General features: G+C 36.5%; 1 long non-coding RNA gene across 1 annotated transcript; it reads left to right on the top strand.

Moving 5' to 3' along the window:
* The first annotated feature begins 5,854 nt into the window (after positions 1–5,854).
* On the top strand, positions 5,855–8,645 carry LOC127427434 (uncharacterized). The gene is made up of 3 exons (XR_007894941.1): positions 5,855–6,197; positions 7,625–7,792; positions 7,903–8,645. It is a non-coding gene; the product is annotated as an uncharacterized LOC127427434 (long non-coding RNA).
* The last annotated feature ends 4,904 nt before the right edge of the window (positions 8,646–13,549 follow it).

The raw sequence follows: 13,549 nt of genomic DNA, 5'->3' as shown, positions 1-13,549 counted from the left end.
AGATTGTTGGACCACTGGCAGTTGTATCCGCCTGGTCTGCATACCTGTATATACCAGTTTCCTTTTCGCAGCTATACGTTTTTTTTTTTTTCTTTTTTGCATTACAAATTGTGGTGAGGACAGATGTGTGATGAAATGAGGGCTTTCATTACACTACGGAAATCTTCTTCCCATGAAATGTTAGTGTAATTAGTAATTTGCATGCACAGTATGTTCTTTGTACAGTATATTTCACAAAACAAGAGGACAGATCGATCAGCAACTGTTTTCCTATAATGTAGTAGAATGAAAATTCCATTCCAGAGGAGCGTGCATGTTTAAGCTTGTCTGGGCCTAGTTCAGTTACACTCTTTTCTAAATTATGAACTAGCAACTTTTGGGTGAGCAATGTTTCCATAGCTGGATCAAACACCAGGGTGCTATAGGTCTTGGGGTCTGCAGTCTGAAGCTCTGTTACTGGTGCTGTTGCTGCAATGGTGCCTCTGTCACCATTGTGATGATGGAATGCCTCAGACATGCTGCCAACTTTCCGGAATGTTTTGAGGACTTGTTGGTAGCGGCTGTTAACCTCTTTTAGACCTTTAACTTTACAGAAATAAGAAAGTTAGAAAGATGCACTGTCACTACACCATTTAACAAAATGTATGAAGAAACAGAAAGCAGAGGTTTCCCTCATCTAGTGTTGGGAAATGAGAACCGATTCTTATTTAAAACTAGTTTTATTTATTTATTTATTTGTGTGTTTTAAAGTGTCTGTAAGGTTTTTCTTATATTATAAAGCACTTTGGTCAACATGTGTTGTTTTAAATGTGCTATAGAAATAAATGTGATTGATTGATTGATTGATTGATTGATTGATTGATTGATTGAAATACCAGAACTAAATGATTTTCATGACCTGCAGTTCTGTTAACTTCCTCAGAAGTACTATATGAATCATTAATGTAACTTTTAAGGATCCAGAATCATAAAATTCCTTACAATTCCCATTCCCTAACTCCATCAAGAACATAATTACTTACTCTTAGCACTTGTACAACATGGAAAGTTTCATATAATTTATTAAGCATTAAGGCATATATTTTGGATATGCCAATGGACCAACAAAAAATTTCTGTTCAAGGAATTGAGAAGCTGTTTTATTAAATCTAGTCAAGTATACTGTACAACAGTATTGACACTATGCATGGTCCCTTCTGCATTTAGCTGAGGTGCCCACCACATCATCCTGTGTAGCACCGGAAGCAATCTTTGCCTGGCATATCAATGAGCGCTGCCAGCCAAGCATGACTTTTACACTCGCTGTTTGCAAGATATTTCACAAATTACTGTGTGCAATGTCAATGGCATTGTGAGGCTGACATGTCACTCCATAAAGTAAAGGAGATATTTGGAGTTGTACAGTTGCTGGATTTAAATATGAATACGTGTCACACAACGAAACAAAGCAATACTGAGACCATTCACCTTCACGCCAAATGTATTTAAAGTTATTATCTACTACTAGACCATTATTCCTTAATATAATACACTAAAATATTATTTAAATTCAATGTAATAATAATAATTATATATATATATATATATATATATATATATATATATATATATATATATATATATATAATTAAATTAGTTGTGACCTATATATAATCGAGATATAGATAGAGTTCGCTACTACTGCAGTTTCCAATCAAAGAACACTATGCTGGAAGTTCAGATAGCAGCCGAGAGTTCACTGGAAATACGCAGGCTAAATGCCATGCATAGAGTCCATTAACTGAGGCTTGGGGAAAAAATGCTACTGAAAGTGACAGAAAATGTTCCATAAATTCAAAATGTGGGTCAGATCTATGTATACATCTTTGTGAGAATTTATATTCAAAGGAATACTTCAACCATAAATGATCATTTTTCTATAATTTACTAACTCTTATGCTGCCTCAAACTCATATCAGTTTATTTCTTCAGCAGAACACAAACAATGATATTTTGATGGAGATGTGATGTTAATATACAGTATCTATAAAATACAAGTCAGTGGGGACCAACGATTTCAAACTCCAAAAAGAACATAAAGGCGGAAAAAAGCATTTGACTTTAGCAGTTTCTTAAGCAGTCTGACCGGTATTAGGTAAGAAACAGACCAAAATATAACCCCCAAGATACTGTATATATAGAGTATAGACATTGTAGTCTCCTAGGTGTGATCATGACTTGAGTCTCAGTTACACTTCCTCATACTTAATGCATGCATCGTGCCAAAAACACTGTATAATTTATAGTGTTTCCAAGAAGACTGGAGATGTCAAGATCTATAGAGTTTCTCAACCAAAACCAATCATATTGTTTCAGAAGACAACGCTTAAACCACTGGAGTCATGTGGATTACATTTATGCTGCCTTTGTATGCTTTTAAACTTGGAAGTGTGGTCCCCATTGACTTGTTCTGTATGGATATACAGTACATCTCCATCAAAATATCTTTGTTTTTGCAAAGTCATACAAGTTTGAGATGGCATAAGGGTAAGTTAATGATGAGAGGATTGTCATTTTTGGGTAAACTATATCTTTGATACATTAATTAGATTGAATTTTTTTAACATTAAAAGGATGAGAAATTAGAAAACATATACGCACATAATGGTATAAAAAACATGAAAATCAAATCAAGTCGACATATGGTGCTGTTGCATCATGGGTGACCCAAGGTTGAGTCCCGGCTTGTGAGGTCCTTACCTGATTTTATTCCCACTCTTCTCCCCTGTCATTTCCTGTCCTGTCTCAACTGTCTCTGTCAAATAAAGCCAAAAGGCCATAAAAATCAAATCTAGGGGAAAATACTGCCCCTTAATGTAAAAGTTAATTTTATGACATGCTGTACAACCCTAACCTCTTTCAATTTGAGCCATGAAAAATGAAAATATAAAAGCAGTGAAATGTATGTCAAGCAAACACTTTACATCTAATGTGACACATTTGCTGCAAATAATAGTGGGTCATCCCTATACAGTCTGGACTAGATCATGACAAGTTGATTTTTCATTGAACATAAACAACATTGTTGAAAGCAAATTCAGGTATATGGGGAAACATATATATATATATATATATATATATATATATAAATATATAAATTATAAACAATGTGAAAAAGCTATTTACCTCGTATATGATGAGGAAGGGAATGGTGTGCCTTCTGTTTCCTTTTCTTTGTTATCTATTAGTTCAGGCTCATCTGATTCGCTCAAATTTGGTGATGAGGAGGAGGTGTCATCATTGTTATCATGGTGGATGTCACAGTCTGTCTCCTTCGTGTTTCCTAGGACTCTTATTTTGAAGTGTTTCCCCCAGACTACGTTACCCAGTATGCACTGCCCTCATCATTGCCATCTGTTCCTTATTGTTCTCACCTGTTTTCCATTCCCTCATCAGGCCTTGTATGTATAAATACCCTCCAGTTTAGTTCCTTCTTTGTCGGTTCCCGTTTGTTGTTTCACTGTCATTTTTATTAAAGCCTGCAAATAGATCCTACGTCTCATCTCAGCAACCATTCTTGAAAGTGGACTTCTTGTTTCACATTCAAAAGTGCTGAAAATAAATAGAAAGTGTAGCATTTTTTATTTCTCCACTTTAATTAGACAATAAACTCGCCAATTAGATGGGGGGGGTCCTTGTTAATCAGTTGCTGGATGACACTTTTACTTATCAGAAAATAAATAGAACTTTAGAATTTAAGATTTTAGGATATATGCTCCACTCATGATTCTATTCAACAACTTAGCAATCAACTAAAAAATAACTAAAACTAATAGCTAAAGCCCTCAGCAGCCATTCAAGTGACATCAATGGAGCTGTACCAGAAAAAAAGTCTGATGTGTAAATTCGCTTGTATGTGAAAAAAATCGCACAACATGGAACATCATCTCATTATATAATACTTACTGGCATCTAGTCCTTTTGCTTTTCCAAGAACCTGTTCTCGCAGAAAATCACGTTCATTTTCCAGCTCTCCAATCATTTTTACTTGCCACTTTATTTTCACTTCCAGAAATACGATCTTCATTTTCATAGAAGTGCCTGGAAACGAAATATCCGAAAGCAATATTAATAAGCTAACAATTAGGTATTCAATAACTGGACACAAATACAAGTAGTTAATTGCTATTTTTGATATAGACAAAATGACAACATACTAGTACCAGATCCCTGGCTGCTGCAGCATGGTAAAGGTTCCTTTTCCTCCAGCTCAACAGATGTTGCATCTTTGGGACTCTCCTGCAGTTGCTCCTGCTGCTGTTGTTGCTGCTTCACTTTGTGCTTTGGCTATATAAAAGGTCACAGGAAAATAATGATTTTATATTTATTTGTGACACTACTAAAGTTAATGTCTTGATATTTTGTTTAAAAATGGGTTGGCTAGTTAACATCTTTAACTACACAAATGTCAAACAGTCGTATCTGCTAAGTTTTGGCCAGCAACAGCAACATCAGTATAATGTAGTTTATAAACTATCTGTAAATAAAGCTCTAATTGTTACAACCCTGTTTCCAAAAAAGTTGGGACACTGTGTAAAATTAAATAAAAACAGAATGCAATGATCTGCAAATCATTTAAACCATTTATTTAATTGAAAATAGTACAAAGACAACATATCAAATGTTGAAACAGATTTAAAAAAAAATTTTTTTTTTAAATATATGCTCATTTTGAATTTGATGCCAGCAACAAGTTTCAAAAAAGTTGGGACAGGGGCATGTTTACCACTGTGTTGCATTACCTCTTCTTTTAACAACACTCTGTAAGCATTTGGTAACTGAGGAGACCAGTTGGTGTAGTTTTGAAAGCAAAATGTTTTCCCATTCTTGCTTGATATAGGATTTCATCTGCTCAACAGTTTGGGGCCTCCTTTGTCATATTTTTGCCAAATGTTTTCAATGGGTGACAGGTCTGGACTGCAGACAAACCAGTTTAGTACCTGGACTCTTTTACTACAGAGCCATGCTGTTGTAATACGTGCAGAATGTGGTTTGGCATTAGTCTTGCTGAAATAAGCAAGGCCTTCCCTGAAAATGGCCATCTGGAAGGCACAATATGTTGCTCCAAAACCTTTATATATCATTCCACGTTAATGGTGTCTTCACAGATGTGCAAGTTACCCATGCCATTTGCACTAATGCACCCCCATACCATAACGGATGCTGGCTTTTGAACTGTGTGCTGATAACAAGTTGGATGGTCCCTCTCCTCTTTAGCCCGGAGGATGCGGCATCCATGATTTCCAAAAAGAATTTAACATTTTGATTTGTCAGTCCACAGGACAGTTTTCCACTCAGCCTCATTCCATCTTAAATGAGCCCGGGCCCAGAGAAGGCGGTGGCATTTCTGGATCTTGTTTATGAATGGTTTTTTCTTTGCATGGTAGAGTTTTAACTTGCATTTGTGGATTCAGTGACGAACTGTGTTCACTGACAATGGTTTTCGGATGTGTTCCTGAGCCCAAGCAGTGATTTCCACTACAGAATCAAGTCTGTTTTTAATGCAGTGCTGCCTGAAGGTATGAAGATCACAGAAGAAGTCTTCACGGGTCCACCCTAAACTGAGCACCCGACCCGGGAACTGTACGGGTTCAGATCCACATTTTATATGGTCAGCCATGTCCGGTTCGGGTCCCATTCTGTTTGACATTGTGTAATACCTGAGTCGATCCAGTAGCGCTGATGATGATGGTGCTGTGTGTGTGTTGTAACTTGCAACATTGTAAAATTAGAATGAAAAAGTGCAGGCCGGGAAATAAGGTGAAAAACGGAGTGGAGCCACAACGAGCTGAGTGACGTCAGAGGCAGAGCGGAGTTAAGGCACACGATAGCAAATGAGCAATGCTAATATTAGCAGCCGTGGCAATGAACGAACAATTGTTTTTATACTTCAAAAGGGCAAACAGTCGAAATTATCTTATGTGAGATACAAAAAAACTACAAAGCTGATTCTAAACAAGTTTCGTTTGTCATCCGTCACCATAATAGCAAGTGGACTTTTGAAGCTGAAATAATGAGTGGATTAGCTATGCTGTTTCAATCAGCAAGAGAAGAATCACAGAAAACAAGGATGTATTTTACCAACTTTCTTGGCAAGGAGGATGGATTATATGCGTCACGGCCAGGCACAGGGGAGAAGGCTTCTAATGTTCCATTAGGTAAGACACAACGTTTTGTTTACACAACTTTTAAATTAACTTGTTAATAGCAATCAGCTGTGAAATCGGTGTCAATAGGGTCTGTGTCTCGTCTCAGCTTTCAAGTAATAGATGGGTCCGATTCGGGTCCGGCATTTTTTGGTTCTGCATGGGTAAGGGTCCAAGCTTTCAAATAATAGACGTGTCTGGTTCGGGTCTCACATTTCTTGGTTCTGCATGGGTATGGGTCCAAGCTTTCAAATAATAGATGGGTCCGGTTCGGGCAGTACATTTCCAGGTCTCTTTGGGTTCGGGCATGAATTTTTGGGCCCATGAAGACCTCTAGATCACGGCCATTCAGTATTGGTTTTTGGTCTTGTCCTTTGCGTACAGAGATTTCTCCGGATTCAATGAATCTTTTAATCGTATTATGTAACAAAGATGATGCAATCCTCAAATTCTTTGCAACTTTACGTTGATAAAAAATTATTCTTAAATTGTTAAACTACTTGCCCACACATTCTTTCACAGAGTGGTGAACCCATCCCCATCTTTACTTCTGAAAGACTTTATGCCCAATCTTGATACTGACCTGTTGCCAATTAACCTAATTAGTTGTTAGATGTTCCACCAGGTGTTTTTTTTTTTTTTTTTTTTTTTTTTTTTTTTAGCATTACACAACTTTTCCAGTCTTTTGTTGCCCCTGTCCCAAATTTTTTGAAACATGTTGCTGGAATGAAATTCAAAATGAACATATATTTCTCACCAAAAAAAAAAAAACCAAACAAACATATTTTCAACATTGTATATGTTGTCTTTGTACTATTTTCAATAAAATATAGAGTTTAAATGATTTGCAAATAATTGCATTCAGTTTTTATTTACATTTTACCCAGTGTCCCAACTTTTTTGGAAACAGGTTTGTACATCATTATTTTCTGTAAAGCTGCTTTGAGGCAATGTACATTTTGAAAAGCGCTACACAAAATAAAATGACATGATGACTTAAATCTTATTCTTATTCTATGGAATAATCTACGCATTCTGCAGTTAAATGTGTATCTAGATTGAATGCTACACACGTGTGGTTTCATATGTCATATGTTTTATTTAGTTCAGTTTAATGTCATCAGTGCCACCCTATTTTTTTAATGCCACCCTAAATTAGATTGTCATTGTTTTGTGCCACATAGGCCTAAATTCTGTAAAATCTATTAGATTAGAATTAGATCCTAATAGTTGGCCAAATTGTTGATATCTATCTATCTATCTATCCATATATATATATATATATATATATATATATATATATATATATATATATATATATATATATATATATATATATATATATACCTGCAGATAATATCCTAACTTCATTGTTAGTGAATTAAGTATTGAGAAATATGTTATGATCCTGATGTATTATCCTGTGTTTGCTTTTATAGATTTTCACAAGGACTCAGGTTGCGGCAAGTGGACATGCTACAGGAAGGCATCACTGGAAGCTCTTCAACACTAACTAAACTTGCTTATCGTCTTTGCGGAGTCTGCAACTCTGCAGTGAATGAATAGAAGAAGACATGAAATTGTTTGATATAGGCCACAAAACAAAGGTAATATATTTTCAGTTAAATCTGGTCACAGTTTATAGTAAAGATCAAAGATCCAAAATATACTTGCCCTAACAGTTGGAATTCTGTTGTATTCATGTGCTCATTTTTAGTAAAAAAATGGGGGCAGACAGAGCAATAGGAGGTCATGGGTGTTTGGAATGTTTGGTGTCAAAGAGGAGAGCAGAAGACCCATTTTGAGAGTCGTCAGTCATCGTTCAGCTCAATACCTCATGCCAATTCTCCAGAGGCATATTAGACAAGGAAGCACTGTTGTCTCACATAGGTGGAGAGACTATAACAGTCTCAGAGATGCTGGATATAACAATCTAACTGTGAACCATAAAGAGGTTTTTGTTGATCCTCAGACAGGTGCTCACACACAAAACACTGAGAGGTTCTGGGGAGTTTGCAAGGCAGCAGTGTGGAGATTTAGGGGGAACCACACAGAAAGCATGCTCAAACATCACTTAAAGAGCACCTATTATGGTTTTTCAAATATTACCTTTCATGTAGTGTGTTAGATAACTGTTTGTGAATGTAAAAAAGTCTGCAAAATTTCGAAAATCAAGTGCATGACAAATGGAGTTATTGACTCCCAAAAGAAAGAACCGATTCTGAACACCTGAAACGAGTCGTTAGTAATTCCAGACTTGTTCTTGAATTGTAACCTTTTAACTGTGGACCTTGTGTAGGCTGGAGTAAATTTGCTTTTGCTTTTTTTAATATTATTATTATTAGTGTTAGAAAAGCAAATTTGTTAATAAATTGTTTGAAAGTTGACTGTATTTATTCAAGATGTCTCTCACTTCTGCAGTTTGTTCTTCTGTTTTGTCATAAAAAATAAACATTGATTTCCTTCAACTGCAAAATGTAATGTCTTCATTTCTTATTGAAAAAGACAACAAAGTTTTACTTTAGAACAGGGAACATACTCTGAGGTAATATTGGCTTATAATGCATTTATTAGTGAGAAATATGTTTGTTACCCGTAAACAGGGAATGTTTCAGTTATAAATCATTTGTTAGTATAGAACAACTACTAGAAAACTGCTTTTGTGTAACACCACTTTTCAGCTCATTTGAATGCCTGTGTTGAAATACCCATTCTATATTTATTTCATATTTATAAGCTGCACATTCACACAGTGTATTGAGAACCTATAAAGTATGTAATTTGCACAATACTAGCTATTGGTATCTTTTGTTTTTACATAATAATTTCATTGTTAGGACAAAAACAAATGTAAAGGGGCTATAAGGCAAGAATAAGAAGGCAACAAATAAACACCTTATTAATGTCTTATAATGGCATACAAGTCCATAACTAGTCACTTACAAGTACAGTTATTAATCATTTATTACTGTCTAATTTCTGATCCTTAAAATAAAGTGTTACCTTTTTTCTTTAATGCATTTTTTATTCCAAGGTTTTAATCTGTAGGCTTGAATTCTGAACAAACTTTGAGAACCTTATGTAAAGTTTTAAAAACTCTTTAACTTTTTTCTTTTTTTTTTAAACCAGTATGATGCTTACAACAAATATCCATTTCAGTTTCCCATTGTTTACCTGTATAATTTTGGCATTGCATGGTCAATATAAAATGTGAGTTGTAGGTCACTGGCATTACATTTAGATATTTTCCACACTGTTTAATAGAGTTTATTCACTGTTTTTTTATGTAGGTGAACCGATTCAAACCGGTTCTTTCAAGTGTTCTGTTATGTCATCCTACACTACATTTAGCATTTGCATATGGTAAATAAGTGTTGTCACATCATAGATGACAAGTAGTGTTTGTTTTAAACTGAAAAACACATCTCTCAACACACTGGAGATTCAGGTGAGTTTGTATATTTCATTTTACTTCTTATGGTACAGAAGAAATATAACTTTTAATCAGACCAGGCTTTCATTGTTTATTTATTACTTTGTATGAATAATTACGTTTTATGAATGATTATTTATATATTTACTATTTATTTTCTCCTCAGTTGCAAAGCTTACTTAAGAGAGGCAACTTTAACTGCCTTCACACACAGAAATGGAATACCTTAAATATCTGGTGCTAATATTTCTTATCAGTAAGTGTTTGTTTTTTGTTTGTTTGTTTGTTTGTTTTACAATTTCAAATCCTTATTGAAAGTATATAGTATATCTAGGATGAATACATTTCTTTAAATAAAAATAAAAGGAAAAATAAAAATTTTCAAGAAAAAAAAAGAAAAGAAAAAAAAAGAAAAAGAAAATCAAAAATTGACTATGCCAATATCCAGCCTATCCAGGGGACCAAATATTTTCCATTGTAAATGAGTATAAAAAGGTCTGCTTATAAATATTAAAAAAATTACTAGTTAGAATTCAATGCAAATTTAATTCCAATGCAAAAAAAAAAAAAAAAAAAAAAATGGGTGTTAATCCAGCAAGTTTAAGAAGAACTTCCTCTGCATAAAGAAACGCTGAACAATTATAGGCAATAATATTAATAATAATAATAATTTTATATTAATATAATCATTTTATATTTTTTATATAATTTTATTACCATGTCCTCAGAATCAAAAGCTTTAATGTCATTTTAACATTTACAATGATGCCAAAGCATTTAAAGTACCTTTAGTATCAAAATTGGAAAAAAGGGAAAACAAATAATTATAAAAGCTGAATACAAAGAAACCACAAATTATATATAAAATAGCAAGATGTCCATACTGTATACATTACAAATTACTTATCAGAGTAATAAGTCTCCTTATTAAAGTTCTAAATGTTCATCACTGGGGTGCCTACTGACATGTTGGTGTTGCTAATCCCTCATCTTATGGAACTTTGATACATACATAGCTCCTAAGGGGAACTGTTGAGCAGTAGCGGCTCAGATTCTTGCTCTCTCCACTATCGATTATTTACAACTGTATGGAAGTTTAAAGTTACACTATGTAACATTTGGCTAGTGGTTGAAGCATAGAACTGCAAGCTACTTGCGGAGGAGAATTGTTTTGGTAATTACATGAGCTGGGCTTTGGCTCTGCTCTTCTGCGTGGATGAATCTGATGGTTTGAGGAGTACAATGTAACCATGGTTACAGGTAATCAACTTATCAGAGTGGATGTCACTAACAACAACAAAACCCTCTCCCCTTAAAAAATAAAAATAAATAAATAACGAAAGGAAGTAAAAGACGGATATCCAAAAAATATCTTATTAGCAGGTAAGTAGCACATCTTCCAGTGTTGTTTTGACTTATTGAAAACAATTGTTTCAAAATAAATAATATTACAAAAGTTAGGCAATGCTGACATTAGACAATGATTGCTAGTCATATCAGATAAAGTCAAATGGTGGAAACTATTATAACTTAGCTAGCAGGCAAATACTAGTCATATACATCATGATGGCACCACGGATGGCCGCCTCGGTGTGGAGCGCTTCTATTGTTTTGTTATTTTTGTTTGTTTGTCCTGTGTTTAGCAATCATTTTTCAGTCAGTTTTACCAGAGACGAACTGCTGAACATTCGACAGCATACACCAGTCAATCTTTTCCCGGATTTTGAATATTCAGACATTTTGTTTGACATTTTAGTCGGAGGCGCGGCTGTGTTGTTTAAATGCACTATGAGACGCAGGCGAGGGAGACGAGCAGGCGCGCTGGTCAAACTCCGTCGGCAGGGCTTTCGAACAACGCTGCCAAGCATTCATCTAACGAATCTCCGCTCTCTCCCTAACAAAACGGACGAACTACGTCTCCTCACCTGCACAAACAAGGACTTTTCAAACTCCGCTGCCTTGTGCATCGCAGAAACCTCGCTGAGTGAAGCCATTCCAGACAGCGCGTTACATCTGCCGGGCTTTCAGCTGTTCAGAGCGGATCGCATCGTGGAGTTAATGGGGAAAACGAGAGGCGGTGGAACATACTTTTACATCAATGAAAGTTGGTGTACAGATGTAACAACATTAAAGAAAATGTGCTGTCCTAATTTGGAAGCACTTTTTATTAACTGTAAGCCTTTCTACTTGCCGCGGGAGTTTTCCTCGTTTATTCTGGTGAATGTGTATATCGCGCTAAACGCGTGTTTGAATGCCACACTGCAACAGCTGGCTGATCAAATCACAGACACGGAACAACAATACCCGGACTCAGTTATTATTATTCTTGGGGATTTTAACAAAGCAAATCTCACACGTGAACTGCCCAAATACAAACAGCACATCACATGCCTCACCAGAGACAGAAATATACTGGATCACTGCTACAAAACAATAAAGGATGCATATCGCTCTGTCTCTAGAGCAGCTTTGGGACTCTCTGATCACTGTCTGGTTCATCTTCTTCCAACCTACAGACAGAAATTTAAATCTGCTAAGCCTGTATTAAGGACTGTAAAGAGATGGACCAATGAAGCAGAGCTGGAACTACAAGCCTGCTTTGACTGCACTGATTGGAGTGTTTTTGAGGCTGCAGACACCAATCTGGACGAGCTCACAGATACGGTTACATCATATATCAGTTTTTGTGAGGATATGTGCATTCCTACTAGGACTTATTTAACATTTAACAATGACAAACTGTGGTTTACAGCGGAACTCAGGCAGCTTCGTCAGGCCACAGAGGATGCTTACAGGGGTGGGGATAAAGTCTTGTATAATCAGGCCAGGAACACACTGAATAAGGGAATCAGAGTGGCTAAAAGAAGATACTCTGAGAAGCTGAAAAACAAGTTTTCAGCTAACGACCCTGCATCAGTGTGGAGTGGCATGAAACAACTTATGAATTACAGGACTCCTGCCCACAACCCTGTGGTGGACCAACAACTGGCTGACGACCTGATTGTGTTCTACTGTAGATTTGAAAGGCCCAATCTCACACCTCACACCCACTCTGACCTTCACTTCACACAAACATCAACACCTCCTGCAACCCCCCTCCTCCCCCCTCTTGCTACTCAACCTGCACTTAAGATCTGTGAAGATGATGTGAGCCGTGTCTTTCGACAACAAAGGATAAGAGAAGCACAGGGCCCAGATGGCGTTTCACCTGCATGTCTTAGATCCTGTGCTAACCAACTGGCCCCCATCTTCATACAGATCTTCAATAGATCACTGGAGCAGTGTGAAGTCCCATGCTGCTTCAAACGTTCCACTATCATCCCCATCCCAAAGAAACCAAAAATCACAGGACTTAATGACTACAGACCTGTCGCCTTGATGTCTGTGGTCATGAAATCATTTCAGAGACTGGTGTTGGCCACCTGAAGAACATCACTGGACCCTTTCTAGATCCCCTTCAATTTGCTTATCAAGCAAACAGGTCTGTGGATGATGCGGTCAACATGGGATTGCATCATATCCTGCAACATCTGGACAGACCAGGGACATATGCAAGGATCCTTTTTGTGGACTTCAGTTCAGCTTTCAACACCATCATCCCAGCTATACTCCAGAATAAATTACACCAACTCTCTGTTCCCATGTCTATCTGTCAGTGGATTAACAGCATTCTGACGGACAGGTAGCAGCTTGTGAGACAGGGGAAACTCACTTCCAGTACCTGTACAATCAGCACTGGTGCCCCCCAGGGATGTGTGCTCTCCCCACTACTCTTCTCCCTCTACACCAATGACTGCATCACCAAGGACCCCTCTGTCAAGCTCCTGAAATTTGCAGATGACACCACTGTCATCGGCCTCATCCAAGATGACGATGAGTCTGCAAACAGAAGGGAGTTTAAACAGCTGGCTGTCTGGTGAAGTCAAAACAA

The sequence above is a fragment of the Myxocyprinus asiaticus genome, chromosome 36 (genome assembly GCF_019703515.2).
Source record: "Myxocyprinus asiaticus isolate MX2 ecotype Aquarium Trade chromosome 36, UBuf_Myxa_2, whole genome shotgun sequence".
In the NCBI taxonomy this organism is placed as follows: Eukaryota; Metazoa; Chordata; class Actinopteri; order Cypriniformes; family Catostomidae; genus Myxocyprinus; species Myxocyprinus asiaticus.
This window is presented reverse-complemented; position numbering and strand designations above follow the sequence as displayed.